Consider the following 11,863-nt stretch of genomic DNA (forward strand, 5'->3'; position numbering starts at 1 on the left):
CAGCTGAGCCGAGCTCAGATTAGTTAACATATTGTAAAAATAATAGTTTGGTCAGTGGTGGRCAGCACTAATCTAAATATTAGTTCCACTAGCCGTAAAGCACTTACACATATTTAGGTCCCCTAATTCTAAAGCACTAACACACTGAAAGCTTTAGCAAAAGCTAATTCCAAAGCACTAAAATACAGTCAACCCATGAACCTTCTTCAACAGATAACATGAGTCACATGTTGATCTCTTAACACTTATCATTTTGACATTCCACAGCTGGATTTGGGTTCATATATTGTCACCTAGTAGATAAGTGACAAACATTTGAACAAAATGTGACAGTTTTCATTCTCAGCTGTGAACATTAACGTTGATCAATAACATTTATAGACCTCAGTTAGTGCCTCTAAATTTAGTCTATAAATTTAGCAAGTGCTAATCCACTAATAAATTCTAAAATTAGCAAAAGCCCTAAAGCACTAATCAAGAAATTCATTCCCCTATTAGTGCTTTAGGGGAACTGTGCCCACCACTGCATTTGGTTCATATCTGATTTGTTCCATTTGTTGTAAGTTTAACAACGTGTGGAAATGTAAATTAAATATCTCAAAAATGCCATAACTTTTTTAGTTTTTGGAAACGTGAACGAATCAAATGACTCAAATGAACCGAATCACATTAGTGATGAACTCGAGTCCATAAAGCTAATTGACTGTAGTCAACATAAAACAGTTAATTTGACAGAAATGTGATGATGTATCTAAACAGTTTGAGTTTTTTTTAAGGTTTAACTAAATTTCTGTCATTTCACAACATGAAAAAATGTTTAAAACCCTGAYATGAAAGGTCGAGGGTTTTGTTTGTGAATAAATGTTTTAATTGTCTTTTTGTGGGCGATACATTTGGTTGGAAGGACATTTTCCAGAAGCCCACACAGATTCAGAATGAGTCCTACACTCTGAGCCGAAGAAAAGCTTTTTATTCCAGCAGAGACCTTTTCAGGCCCACAACAAATAAAAAACTTCCATCCATCCACAAATCAAACAACTTTTTCCATTTCAAATTAAWCTAATGAAGCAAAGAAATCATGTGTTTGAACCAACACAGATCATACTCACTTTTGATCAACATGATTTGAGCTTCAACACGTCTTCATGTCAGAATAAGATCAACTCCAGAGGTTTGTAAATAATTAAATCCAGTAAGAAAAGGTAAAAGCCATAAATCCAGGGCTGTAACAAAGCAGAGGTCCAGTTCTGCTGATGTTGGGCGTCATGGTGAGATCATTGTTGAAGATTCTTACCAGCACCACCACTCCCCTTCCTCTGGACCGGACCATCTGAGGACCAGAGAGAGGGAGAGGAAATACTAAATATAATGTTGGACATGAGCAGCCATGAGGGAAGACCCCAGGAGATGTGGGTGGGTTAGGGTTTGGAGATAGGGTTAGGTTTAGGGTTAGGTTCAGGGTTAGGGTTTATGCTTGAGGCTAGCCTTTAGCTAAATTTAGTTTTTAGTGAGCTTTTTGTTGCTAAAGAACTCTGCTACATTTAGCTTTAAGTAACCCTTTTAAGACTTTTTACTTTAACCTAGCATTTAGCTTCTTAACTAAAAGACAAGTTGCAGTGTTCTGGACCGTCTTCAGTCACGACTAATTAACATAAAAATAAAAATAAATAATTTTTACATTTATTTATGTTTCCTGAACCTTCGGCTTTAATTACAGCAAGAGAATAAAGGGAATCTGGCAGATGTGCTGACCTGATTGTGAATAAAGTTTGTGRTTTAGTTTTTGGCCGGTGAATAAAAAAGTTGTGCCAGGGGTCAGCAGAGCGGCCGGCCCGACGCCTCAGGGACTTTATTACCAGACTTCCAGCTTCACCTTTGTTACAAATTCTGTTAAACATTGAGTGTGACGGTCGGAACCACCGGATCGGGGACAGTTCAACAGTTAAACATCTAAAATACTGTTTTACTTCTTCAGATTTAAATTTAAAATAAAACCTGAATAATAAATCAAAACCTGCAGCTCAAAGAGGAACAGGCTTTGAGTTTAGTCCTTCTCTTTTACAAATTTGCAATAAAAAATACAAAAATAATTTAAAAATTCCTTGTGTTGTCTTTTTTTCATCAGCCTCAATGGAAAGATAAAAATCTATAAATATAGATAAAAATCAGCGTATCAACAAACCGAGGTGATAAAAGATTCAGGAGCTGAGGGGACGTGTGGAGCTGGCAGAAGGAGTCGAGGAATGGTGCCATCACTTCTGCTGCACCGGCCGTCGGACTCTGAAGGCGAAATGTTGGACAGAGGCAGCGGTTCTGAAACAGATCTTTGTGGTAAATTAAAAATGTACTCAACAAAAGGCAAATAAAGTCGACCRTAAAGAGATCTCTGCAAACAGCTGAGGGATAAAAGGTAAAGTCCAATAAACTGGTTTTAAATTCAGAAATAAAATAAAGTTAATCTGATTCTGACTCTGAAAACCAGAAGTTTAAGCACAAAAAATTTGTGTTGTTTATGATTCTTTAACACAACCACAACAAATTTAGATCAATGTCAAGAAAACTGGTCGAGTCTGGACAAGAACTGGAACAGATCAGAACCTCAGAATCTGAGGTTGTGGTCCTCAGTCCAACAAAGCTGAAGACAGATGGATGGATGGATGGATGGATGGATGGATGGATGGACATTGGATGGATGGATGGATGGATGGATGGTTGGATGGTTGGATGGATGGATGGATGGATGGATGGATGGATGGTTGGATGGATGTTGGATGGATAGATGGATGGATGGATGGATGGATGGATGAAAGAACAGATGGATGGATGGATGGTTGGTTGGTTGGATGGATGGACATTGGATGGATGGATGGTTGGATGGATGGATGTTGGATGGATGGATGGATGGATGTTGGATGGATGGATGGACGTTGGATGGATGGATGGTTGGATGGATGGACGTTGGATGGATGGATGGATGTTGGATGAATGTATTGATGGATGGTTGCTTGATTTCTCCACATTGACTGGTTTTAACTGGGAGCTGAAGTTATTCCCAGTGTTTCTTCAGACAGAATCAGAACCGGACCAGGTTCTGGTCTGTGTGCTTGGTTCTGGTCTTGGTCTTTCTTCACTTCTAAAGGGTCAGATGTGTTGGTGCGTACGTCACATCAACGCTCCTTCCTCTGAAAGTCATTTTCTGAGGCGACACTCAGCATCAAACAGTAAAATCCCATCTGAGTGAAACCAAACATTTGTTTTTAAACTGTGATTTAAAAATGACTTGAAACACAATGAGACGAGGAGAAAAACCCTGATTTGTGACCACGCTCCAGAGACACGCTGCAGTCGTAACGGTTTACATCGAAGCAGAGAAGAACTTTATGGAAACAGAACAGCTGCGGTGCTGAAGACATGAAAAATTCAGGCATTGATGCAAAGTTACCATGAGCTGCAGCCACAAAACATTAAGGAGACAAAGTTTATCTTTAAAGTCTCATTTTCCCTCCTGTTCGCTGCCATTTGGTCTCCAAACAAAAAATATTACCAACTGTTGGCAAAGCATCAGTCCAGATGTGCTTTACACATAAAACGCACCAATTGTGTAATTTAAATTAGGCTTTTCCCACAATTTCTTGCAAACGATCCTCGGACGTCTAAGAAATCCTAGGTGAGAAGGTAATGTTCATAAATTAGTTTATGATCTTTACAGGATTTTATTTTGAAAAAATCTGCAGTATGTTGTAATAAAAGTCAGTAAAATGTCCAGGAGATCTCAAAGAACTGTTCTGGAATGTTCCTCCATTTGTCTCATCGAACACACAGGACTATTTCAAACCACTTCCTGTATGTTGGCCTGAAAATAGCCTCTGAGTGTTTCTAGTCGCCTCGATGGAACTGTAGGAAGTTTCCGCCCCGATCCACCGGATGACGCCGCGTTGTTCTGGACGGCCCAATCAGGAAATCCCTCCGTGATTAACGGGTTCTTCCTGAAACTATCAGGCAGCGTTTCTGGACCTGAACCTGGATCTGCTTTTTTATTTCCCACGTCTTTGTTTACTCAACAACCTACTGATTCAGAAAAAAGCCTCAAAGGGTGGCGCCTCACTGGGCTGTGACCCTTTGAGGCAGCACAGTGGTTCAGTGGTTAGCACCGCTGTCTCACAGCAAGGATTAGATGTTAACTGAAAAAAAGCCTAAAATATAATCCCTCTTAATAAGGACAAYGGGTCTAAAATCATCTGGATCATAAAAACCAAACCTGAACTGTAGAAACCACACCTGGACCATAGAAATTACACCTGGACCATAGAAACCACACCTGAACAATAGAAACCACACCCTGGACCATAGAAACAAAACCTGAACTATAGAAACCACACCCTGGACCATAGAAACAAAACCTGAACTATAGAAACCACACCCTGGACCATAGAAACAAAACTTGAACTATAGAAACCACACCTGGACCATAGAAATTACACCTGGACCATAGAAACCATACCTGGACCATAGAAATTACACCTGGACCATAGAAACAAAACCTGAACAATAGAAACCACACCCTGGACCATAGAAACAAAACCTGAACAATAGAAACCACACCCTGGACCATATAAACAAAACCTGAACAATAGAAACCACACCCTGGACCATAGAAACAAAACCTGAACAATAGAAACCACACCTGGACCATAGAAATTACACCTGGACCATAGAAACCACATCTGAACCATAGAAACCACATCTGAACCATAGAAATTACACCTGAACCATAGAAACCACATCTGAACCATAGAAATTACACCTGGGCCATAGAAACCACATCTGAACCATAGAAATTACACCTGGACCATAGAAACCAAACCTGAACAATAGAAACCACACCCTGGACCATAGAAACAAAACCTGAACAATAGAAACCACACCCTGGACCATAGAAACAAAACCTGAACAATAGAAACCACATCCTGGACCATAGAAACAAAACCTGAACAATAGAAACCACACCCTGGACCATAGAAACAAAACCTGAACAATTGAAACCACACCCTGGACCATAGAAACAAAACCTGAACAATAGAAACCACACCCTGGACCATAGAAACAAAACCTGAACAATAGAAACCACACCTGGACCACAGAAATTACACCTGGACCGTAGAAACCAAACCTGAACCACAAAACCAAACCTGAACAATAGAAACCACTCCCTGGACCATAGGAACCAAACCTGGATCATTGAAACCAAACTTGGACCATAGAAACCAAACCTGAACCACAGAAACCAAACCTGAACAATAGAAACCACTCCCTGGACCACAGGAACCAAACCTGGATCATTGCAACCAAACTTGGACCATTTAAATCAAACCTGAACCATAGAACCCAAACCTGGACTTGCTCAGGATGGGAGAATAAATAAGCGTAAATGTGTGGAATAGTTTCAGATCCTGGTTTCTACTGTCAATCCATGTGGATCAGAATGAACATAATGAGGCGCAGAGAGACTAATGAAAGCAGGGAACTGAAATTTCCACTCCACTAGAACAGTAAGTACTTTAATTACCTTCCTAATTACCCCGGTGAGTCAGTCCCCAGGCTTTGGGGCTAAAATCCCTCTGACATTTGCCTTTAATGCCAGACTTAATAATAAGAAATATCACATACTGCTGATGGATCAATACAGTTTGCAAGAACGAGACCTTTAGAAAGTTCAAAACTCTTAAACAGATGTGGAAATACCTTTGAAATTAAACATCTTTTAATACAACAAAGAAAGATCAGCAGAGGCTTTTGTTTCATCACTGCCAAGAAAACAGCTGGAGTTTGGCTGCCTTTTTGTAACAAAACTATTATTTTATGACCTCGTTTTGTAAACACGAGGTCTGCTGTGGTCTCCAGTGTAATTTAATTACAAAGTCACATCTGTTTAGTTATTTATAAAGCTGTGCCTTAACATGAGAATGGTTTTCACTTAAGTGTAGCTCAGTGAAGTCCAACATCAGCGGGGTCTCTGTGGACAGAGGTGGTCTTATCAATCTAAACACGGATACCATCGACGTCACCATGAGAATCAGATCGGATCGATATCAGCGTTAGCTGGTTGGGCTGTTCAAACAAAGAAATTCAGGAAAATGTCACCATTTTCACCAGGAGGAACTCAAACCATTGTGCTATGGTTCTTGTGACTCCCAACATGGAAGGGGTCTTTTTGGTAATTTTTCCCAAACTAAGACTTTAGGCTAACAGCTGGATTCAAGTGATTGGGCGAGCCGAATTTGACCAGAAAAAAGTGCAACTTATATTTTATGGGAGGTAAAAGAATCAGAACAGAACAGAACATTTTCACCCTGGTTCTGGTTTTACACTAGCKGTGGCGCTAATTCAAAATTTAGTTACGCAATTTTGAAAGCGCTAGCCAATTTATTTAGGTCCACAAATTTAAAAGCACATTTGCTCAATTAAACTTAGCGGAAGCTAAAAAATACAGCACGTTTGTCTCCATTTACCAGAAAACATTCAGGTATGCGACAAGTCAGTACTTTACTGCCATCTAGTGGAAACATTACTTTTTTTGACAAATTGGCACATGTCATCGCAGTTTGGGGAGGTGATTAGTTGAAACAGACTTTTAAGTCATGTGTTAAAATAAAAAAAACGTTGTGGATTGCTAGTTCTGCTGTTTCTTGGTCATTTTTTATGCTTATGGCAGGGCTTCAGTAAGAAAACATGCAGATAAATTAGTAAATTTAAACTGTTTATTGTAAAACTGAAGCAATGCATTCTGGATAGGCTAAAGGACAAAGTACAGAAAACTCGTTCTTTTCAAAATAAGAGCGTGAATTTAAACTGTTCCGTGTTTCTTTCTTTACTATTATTTATTTATTTAWTATTTATTGCCACAGTGTTCCTTGGAGAGGAGGTACAAACTGCATAGCTGAGCGTGGTTCTGCAGATCAGAACCGCAGGTGGATTGTTGACGTAGCTCCAACTGCTTCCTGCCACGCAAAGAATTGTGGGAACTGTCTCTACTAAATAAAAACCGTCACCAAGAAAGACAGTAAGTCAGAGTATGAAGCTCTGTGAATGCAAAATTGTTTGAGTGGTTGTTGTTTTCACATGGTGGAGCCTTATTGTGTTAAGAAATGACGGCTTTCCCCTCTAATGTTCAAGATAATAATGAAGTTTTAATGAATTATGTGGCTATAAAAATAGTGAGTTTAGACGGTTCTTTCCCTTTACCTTAGATGAAATTGACGATTGAATGTAAAACATTATTTGTGATTAGTGCTACTTATTTCTAAATTTAGAAAGCGCAAATCTGCACATTATTTTAAGAAATTAGTAAAACCTCTAAAGCGCAAAGGAGAAATTTAGGYCCACAAATAGTGCATTTGGGCTTTAGGGGACTAGTGTCCACCATTGTACACTAATTTAGCTCATCTTTTGTTTTTAGTGTTTATTTTTTAGAAGTAGATTAGATTGTAAAGTTTCTTGCTGCATCAGTTTAAAATTCAAACTGTAAAGACATCAGTTTGTGTTGAACTTTTCACAGTGTTTACATCATAATTTAAGTCGTTACTCAGATGTTTTGTGTACAGTTTACACCAGAGAGCCACACAAAAACGAGCAGATTGTCACAACATCCTGCCTCTGTGTTTCAGAAAGAAGGATTTGACGCAAAGGTCAGGCTACCTTTAGCTATTGAAAATCACTGGCTGGTAAAGATCGTGACATTAAAGTTATGAGCAGAGAGGCCATAAGAGAGGAATGATGAAGAGGAGGAGGACGTTTGGTGACAGAGCTGAGCAGGTGGAGGATGGGAGTAAGAAACACAAAACCAAAAAAGAGTCAAATACAGAAAACAAAAGTCAGATAATGTGAGAGAAGCAACACATCGGACAAGTTACTGATAAAAAAGATGTTGACTTTTCTGATTGTTTATTCAGTTAAAGATCATTTAGTCTTGATTCTGACCACTTCAAAAGGCTTATTAAAGACAGTTTCTCACTCTGCTCCACCAAACTGTAGGATGGGCTAAAGCAGGGGTGTCAAACTCACTTCCACCGAGGGTCACATTACATTAATTTTGATGTTTCATATTTAACTTTGACTAAACAGGAACCGTCACCACACTGCTAACAAACATGAACTAAGCTCTACCTGGTATTTCCTGCAAAGAAACACATCCTCTCATAAACACTGAAAAGCACTACGAACTGGCTAAATGTGAAATAAATACAACAGAAATACTATTAAAAGTAAAATTAGCAGTTTTATACTCACTGTTGAGTTGTGGTGAGTAGCTGCCATCTTGAGTTCTAAACTCTCCCACTTTCTGACTGGGAATTTCCACTTCCAATTAAAATTAACAACTTGTAAGTGGGAAGTTCCCATTTCATGGTACAACTAGGCTGCAGCAAAAATAACTGGCAAAAATGCTGCCAGATATTTGAACCCTGTGCATCTCCACTAGTGATGGGATGTCACAATTTGTCAGTAAAATAATCAAYATGCATTATGGGAGATGTAGTTTATGTTGGCTTTAAAGGGCCTGTGACATGCTTATCCTTCAAATACAAAAAGTCAAAGAAAACATATTTATATTTAAGAAAATTGGCATAATACACATGATTTTACAAATTTTGTCTCAAAACTAGCGTATTTTCTCTTGAATTTGTCTCAGCAAAGTGAAACAGGAAGTGACATCAAAGGGGAACTCTTTAAGAAAAGAAACTCTAGTTTTTGTTTGTTGAAACAATCTTATTTAAATTCTTCTTCAAATCTGAAAGTGACTCAAAATAATCTAAAGAAACATCAGATTATTCTCTAATTATTGTAGCATCACTCTGTTTACATGCTGACACTCCGCTCTGACATCACTTCCTGTTTATTCACATGCAAATACCTCAACAACTGTTCATCTCAACGGTGTGAAATTTGATTTGCAATACGTTATCAGTGTTGACTTTCCAAAAACGCATTCACATTTAGTACAAAAATTTGATGTCACAGGCCCTTTAAAACATCATATCCTTCTTTTATATTCATAAATACATCTTTTACACTCTCGGGGGCCACATGAAAATGCTGTAGAGGGCAACATTTGGCCTGCGGGCTTGTGTTTGACACACACTGAAGGGATTTGGGTATTAATGCGATACTAAGTAAATACAGATACTTTTTACTTCCAATGTAATAATAATAAAATAAAATTTTTGAGCAACATTTTACCATAAAACTCTTAAAACCCAGAGAAATGAGGCCAACTAGCGTTAGCTCAGGGCTGAAAAATTAAACTGAATGTAGGTTAACAGATTTATCAGAGACTGCAGCAGAGCAAAAAGCTCCTGGATCAGATCTACAGGGGGTCCAAGTGTTTCTGGGTTTATTTCAAAGCTGATAAAAGCTTGTAGATTATTTTTAAAAGCTACTCCAGACTTTATTTAAATGTTTTTACACAGAATAAAATAAACACCCACAGAATTTATTCATTTTTTCCCTTAAAGTGGGTCAGTGAGCTCCACCGGAAACTAAAACTTCAGCTCAGGCAGGAAAATGAATTTTACTACAGGTTGGAACAATGTAATCAGCTAATATGGATGTTTTCTGTCCATTTTGTGCCCTAAACGCTACAGAACATTTTTAGTGTTTAAGCTGCATTTCTACARCACAAAGTTTTCTAAGATTTGAGAAAATTAAAGACAAGTTTACATTTTTACAACAGTTTTCTAAATAATTTCCTATCAGTTTAAAGAAAACTGACAGACGAGAGAATAAAACTTTAAATACATATGTATCATATAACCCTACCCCCAGAAGTATCTTGTACATACCCTATATGTATCCTGGTAAATATCTTATATAGATATACTCCATCATTACCCTGTGTTTACCCCCTAATTATATATAACCTCTGTAAATGTACTCCCAAGTATCTCTAATGTACTTATACCCTGTAGTACCGCTGTAATTCTCCTCTAAGTACACAAATATTTTGTTTATACCCTATAATTACACTGTATGTACCCCGGTAAGTATCTTATTATACCACGTAATTACCCTGTTTGTACCCCTAAATATCTTGTGTATAATGCTAAGTACACTGCATGTACCCCTGTGAGTATCTTGATTATACCTATAAGTACCTTATATCCTTGAAAGTATTTTATATATGTCCTGTAATTACCCTATTTCTAACATTAAGTATTTTGTATACAGCGTTGATTACACTGTGTGTACTTCTGTATCTTGTACTGTATGTATTACATGTATGTACCCTTATAAGTATCTTGCATGTACCTGTAATTACCCTGTACATAGGTCCATTAAAACCCTGTTTGTATACAAAAATATAAKCTCTGTTCTCTGTAATTACCTTATATGTACCTCCCAACTACCCTGTAAGTACCTCTAAGTACCCTGTAGTTCTGTTTAAAAGAGTTCTTGTCCCAGATGTTAAATAAAAACTAATTTTCTTTAATGCAACATGTTCAATAAAGACAAAAAAGACGCTCAACTTGAACTATGTTAGGACCATTATTATTATTATTATTATTATTATTATTATTATTATAAACTAAATCAGAACCTAAAATAAATTAATTCTCTGGAGCTTCTGGGACTTATCTTAATGTCTGATTTTACAGAACAATATTTTTTGTCGATGATGAATTTAACATTATTTTCATCTGGTTTCAGAGAATAAACTGGATATTTTCTCCTGAGAGTTCATCTGATCCTGACTGGTTCAGTTTCCCTGAGCTGCTTCATCACCTCATCTTCTTCATGTCTTCTCACACTGCAGCGTCTCTCTTTCATTCGACCTGCAGCTGCTCTCTTTCCGAGCCGTTAAACCATCCGGGTTTATTTCACATCTTATCTTCTCCTCTCCTCCTGCCTCTTTATCTTTCTCCTCGTCGTCTTCATGTTAGGACCACCCGTCTCCCTCCCTCAGTGCGATAAGGCGCCCAGGCGGCGTGATAGATTTCAGTCCGGCCAGGATCTGTTTGTCCCGGAGGCCACGGCGGCTCTGGATTGTGCCGGATAAGCAGGTCAGGTGGAGTCAGAGCAAAGAGCCGAAACAGCTGACAGAAGCAGCGACCAGCTAAAGAAAATGTATTTTTGTGAAACTGAACGCTGGATAACTGCTGATGAAGCTAAACTGGATAATTTACAACCCTAATTAGCAAAATTAGATAAAATAACCATAATGAGAGATAAAACTAAAACGACCAAAACTGTCTAAACAGGTAAAATAGCAAAAACCCTAGCCAAAAGTACAATTAGCAAAATGCTATCAGAACAAAATGGTAAATAGTAAAATTAAGAAAAACTGTGGCTAAAATTTAAATTAGCATAACAGTAGCTACAAGAATGTAGTAGCAAAAAATGGCTAAAGTTTTAAATGAGCAAAACAGTAACTACAAGCTAAACTTAGCTAAATAAATGTGGTAATGAGCAAAACAATAGCTAAAAGCTAAAATGACAAAAACTGTCTAAAAAGGTAAAATGACCAAAATATGAAAAAAAATTAAATATGTAAAAGCTATCAAAACAAAATTATTGCCAAAAAAGTAAAATTAACAAAAACTGTGGCTAAAATACAAAATGACCGCAATTAGCTAAAACCTTAAAAAAGCAAAATAGCTGCTGTAACAGAACAGTAGTTAAAAGCTAAAATAACCAAAACCAGAGCTAAAAAGTAAAATCAGAAAAACTGTGGCTAAAAATAAAATGCTATAAGTAGCAAAACAGTAGCTAAAATTGGCAAATCATACCTAAAAATGTAAAATTAGCTAAAGAAAAACATCAAAATATAATTTTGAAGAATTCAAAGAGAGAATTTAAGAAATCTTTCTGT

The 11,863-nt window shown here is 37.5% G+C and overlaps 1 protein-coding gene across 1 annotated transcript in view; it reads right to left on the bottom strand.

Moving 5' to 3' along the window:
* Positions 1–1,127: 1,127 nt before the first annotated feature.
* The window catches only part of sgcd (sarcoglycan, delta (dystrophin-associated glycoprotein)), a 219,560-nt gene continuing 208,824 nt past the window's right edge, over positions 1,128–11,863 (bottom strand). Inside the window, exons 12-13 of the mRNA XM_014004073.1 lie at positions 2,183–2,280; positions 1,128–1,330 (exon numbers count right to left, since the gene is read on the bottom strand). The gene's annotated coding sequence lies outside the window, so the exon portion shown is untranslated. The remainder of the gene's footprint in view (positions 1,331–2,182; positions 2,281–11,863) is intronic.

Source organism: Austrofundulus limnaeus, unplaced genomic scaffold (genome assembly GCF_001266775.1).
Source record: "Austrofundulus limnaeus strain Quisiro unplaced genomic scaffold, Austrofundulus_limnaeus-1.0 Scaffold21, whole genome shotgun sequence".
Lineage (NCBI taxonomy): Eukaryota > Metazoa > Chordata > Actinopteri > Cyprinodontiformes > Rivulidae > Austrofundulus > Austrofundulus limnaeus.